This window comes from Etheostoma spectabile, chromosome 23 (assembly GCF_008692095.1).
Source record: "Etheostoma spectabile isolate EspeVRDwgs_2016 chromosome 23, UIUC_Espe_1.0, whole genome shotgun sequence".
Lineage (NCBI taxonomy): Eukaryota > Metazoa > Chordata > Actinopteri > Perciformes > Percidae > Etheostoma > Etheostoma spectabile.
Genome location: NC_045755.1, coordinates 10,668,428 through 10,673,129, shown reverse-complemented (window position 1 = coordinate 10,673,129; position 4,702 = coordinate 10,668,428).

The window sequence follows — 4,702 nt, the reverse complement described above, 5'->3', positions numbered from 1 at the left end:
TCTTTTCTTGGCTTCTTTATGCACATTAATACAAATTTTTACCTGGGGGGCCCAGACTTCCGAGCCCCACTGTAGATGTGCTTTATGTTCACAATCTATAATTTAGTGTCAGTACAGTAATTTTACTATGTTGGCTATTCTGTACCCACATTGTCTGTTGTAGGAGCGGGATCCCTTCTCTGTTGTCAGTTGTAAGTTTGACAGCGTTGTTGTTGTTGTTATTAATAATAAATCTGACTTCTGGCTTGTAATATTGTAAGTCCCTTCTAACGTATATTTTTCTGGAAATCTCTTCTGTATGCAGAACTGCAGTGTAAAATATTGATAAGATGCAAATTGTGACTAAAAGGTCACCTTTGCATTATTCTCTGTGATAACAGTGAAGCTTAGACTGCATTGCATGTGTAGCTTGGTAATGTTGTCCGATTGTAAAAACCCCGAGTGTGCAATGAAATGGACAAAAATAATGTTTCATTATTCAAAACACATTTTTCAATTTTGAATGTAAATTAAAGGGAAGGTATCACATGACATTCAACTGCCCAACAAAGATGATACAGCCAGAAAGAGTATCCCCATATAGTAGATTCTCTTTGAGTACTAGGCCTATTCAATGCCTAATCTAATCTGAGTCTTCAGAGATGGGGAAAGGCAAATTGCTGCTTCAAATATTAGATTCATTGGTATTACTGTGTGCTTTTTCCAGTTTAATTTAATTTCTCAGACAACAAAGACCCTGACAAATATTGATTATTCCATGGGAAGAAAATTTGAGTAAAATCAGAAATTGATGGGTGAATACATTTGTAATATTTTGCAACCCTTTGGGTGGTGGCGACAAAACCTTATCCTAAATGTATTAGTTGACTGCCAGACTTTATGTTGCACAATTACTTATCAGTGTGCAAACTGTGGAATATCCACTGAAGTCAATCAGTAAAAGTTGCTCATGTTCCCAGTGTGTTGGATGTACTAATGTGTGATTTGATTCAGTGGCACCAAAAACAATCCCTGTAGACTTGGTTTTAGAGATGATTCTGATCTTGATATTTCAAGTCTGTCCTTAAGCAAAACATCTGCTCCTCTGTGAATTTGAGTCTCCATGTTCTAATGTTATCATGTTCACCAGACAAAACACTGTAGACCTTGAGTTTATATCCCACAGACAGCTGGTCTGTTCTCTTTGTGTCTCCCTGGGTATGTTTTATGCATTTTAATGCGTTTTGGTGGATCGTTCTCAGCCAAGTGTTAGATATTAGGGAGTGACAATGGTGCAGAAAATGTAAGGGGCGCTATAATTGCTGGTTGTAGCTAAAAAGCAAAGTAATTGTAACATCAGACCATAAAAGGATATCATTACGCTGACACTCATAGAATCAGTTTAAAAGAGTTCAAACTGTTTTACCAGAAATCTGGATTTTCCCCCTCAAGAAGCCTGTTTGTGTTGCTTTATGAGGCTTCAACACTAGATGGCAGCAGTGTGACACACTGTCCGTGGATTTGGGTGGCCCCCTCTAACTCAGAGATGTTAACAAATGTTGTTTTGCATGGATTTGCATAGTGGCTATAATTGTGCATGGCCAATGTGGCAAATGAAAAAGTCCGACTTTAAATGCATGGCCTGAATAGCCATAATGCATTGTTGTGTATATACTGTGGCCCTGCAGTCCTCAAAACTCATCACTGTGTGCTGATTGAAATAATAACAATTGAAGATTAATGCAGAGTTGTAGACCATATACTTCAAGCTCTTGTAAAGGTACACCATAGATATATCATATTAGGTGCTCTCCTCAGTTTAATACGAAAACATTTTCTCATCTGATATATCCTGTCAGGCCAGCTCATTATAATTTGTGAATAGCTGTAAGATGAAGCTATATGATGTTTGATTGATGTGACGCTTGACCGGCTCCCACAGGAAATGAATGTGAATCTGCAGTTATGCACTTAAAATGAGAACCTCTGAAAATGTCATTTCACAACCCATTTCCTCCAATTCAAGCCATTATTGAATGGACCGCTGGCCCCATGCTCTCCTATTGTCTCATATGGTCAGGTTGGGTAGGGTAATGTGTTGTGTGTCCGTGTGTGTGTGTGTGTGTTTGCTCAGAATGCGTGCCCACAAGCTAATGCTGTGCTTGTGTGTCTGTGCATTTTCACATGTAGCTTGTTTATTTATTATATACATTTTTGATGTATAAAATAAATTTTATTTATATGATGTTTTAAAACAACGGTGCTTGACCAAAGTGGTTAACAAGCTAATTTAAAAAAAAAAGGATAATATACACAAACAAAAGAGGGGGGGATGAAGAGAGAATGAAGATCAGTCTACTCAATAGGAGGATTTCACTATTCCCGGGAGTAGCTCTGGCTCTTGTTTGCATTAGGATTTCTCTGCAACCCCGGGACCCTCCGGGGCTCACACGTCACACGGCAACACAACACCCTCACCTAGCCTTACCCCGTCTCTCTTCTTAAGGCCCTCTCTGCTCCTTCTGATATTGTAATTCATTTATGTGCACTCTCCCATCTCATCTCACTGCCTCTTCGCCACTATAATTTTCTGAACCACATCTTTTGCAAGTCTGATGGCAATATATTTTTAAATCATAGTATATTAATTTAAGACTACTTAGATAATGCTATTGTGTGAGTCTTTCAACTGTCCTCCCCTTCTGTTCTGTCTTATACTCTCCTGTTTAAGTCCCAGTGGATGTGCTACTATAATTAATCTGTGCCTTCACCACTCCTCTTCACCCATCTACTTCTCCTGCATATCCTCTCCTCCTCTCTTGTTTCATCTCTGCGCTCCTCTGCAGTGATCTTTGTGACCCTCATTTTAACCTTGTCATCTTAAATAACCCTCTCACCACCTCTTCCTCCCTTTAACATCTTTTCAGCCTCCCTCTAACCTTCATTTCCCCCTTTCTTTCACCTCTTAACCCACTTACCACCCACCACATATCTTGTATTGTCTTTAGTCAAACTTTAGTTTTTACCTCTTTCCGGCAGAATCTATTGTATTCTTCCCACAACTGCAGTGTTATAACTTCTCATGCCTCCCACCCAGTTGCATAACCTTTAACACTCTTCTTCTCCCCTTTGTCGTACGCTTCAAAACGTTTTCTTTCTCTTCTACGTCCTTTACTTAAAGCGGGCACAAGTTCTTGGTTTGTATTGTAGTATTTTCTTATCACTGTGATTTTATGATGCATGATCATTTAGAAAGGTTTCACATAAAAGAAAAAATCCCAAATATGTTGCTGTTTAATGTGCAAAAAGAAATATCATTTAGCATTTTGGTCATTATCATTATAGCCAATGTTTGAATGGAGGCACACAAAGCACTTCACACAAATTCAGACGTTCCCTTAAAACTTCTGAGCATCACAGTTACAATCATTAAAACATTTTTTTTGCTATTTATGTTGTCATCAATGACCATTCAAGGTATTCAAATTCTGTATTGCTTTTGTAGTTTCCATCTTTACTGGCAGCACCTGCCATTCCCATGCTGTATTCAAATAGCTTTTTACTCACACACAAGGGATTCACAGGAAACGATTCAAGACAGTGTTACTGGTTTTGATTTTACTTCATTGATCTCTTCCTTCATCTGTTTACTTTCAGTCCCCCATAGCCGTATCGGAGTTGGATTAAGTTACTGTTAATGTTTAGTGCTCCTGTTGCTTCACTTTAAAAACATTCCACTGACCAAACACAGGGTGGCTTTTATGGTGAAGCAGTGACAGGAGACGCAATATGTCTTTAAAGTTAGCTCTGACCTGGACCAGTCATCAGAAATGGGTCTTCAAAACAGCATGGGTGTTGTCAAACCAACCAGGACTTGAAATTTGAAGGCTTATAGCTCATACAATTAAATCTTTATAAACGTATGATCATTGCCTCTCGGCACTGGTAGGATAATGCACCAAAGCATTTATTTTCACTGAACATTTGAGAGAGAACTTTGTACACCTGTTACATTTCATCCTTCTCCTCCCAGCTCTTTCAAATGTGTCCTCTCCTTTTCTCCGCTGGTTCACTACACATGTGTCACATTCTTCCTGTCCAAAGCCCATTTTACCTTTTGACTAATTCCTTTCCCTTGTGTCAGATAGTTGTAATTCCCCCCCAACCTATTCCTCTACACCTGTATGACCCCATTCTAGCTCCTTCTTAATCTTCTGTCAACTTACTCTGACTATTACAAGTCTCTTGTTCCTCCCTTCACCTTTGCTCATCCCAATTACTTTCCCGAAAACCCCCTCCTTATTTCTTCCTCTCCACTCCTCTGCATGTTTAATCATCTTAGAGCAAACCCAGTTAGTCAACTAGGTCCAGCACTCCAGATGCTGTCTGTGTACCTGTTGCCAGACATTCTCTGTCCTCTGTCTGCCTCTGGCTTTGTATATGGACCTCTCCACCTCTCTCTATGCCTCTCTCCCTCTCAGTCTAGACAGCCAGGGCAACAGCAGAGGATGGCATGATTTAATTTTGCTCGCCTGGGGTTGGTACTCTGGTCCGTTTCCTGTTTTCATGGTGGGCCTACTTCTGTGGTAATTCACAGGGATGGAAGAAGATGGATAGATATAGATAGATAGATAGATAGGACACTACTATGGGCTGTGTAATGTGAGACTTTGTGCATCCAGTCCATTTTGTTTACCATCCTCTGTATGCCCCAAGGGGGGGG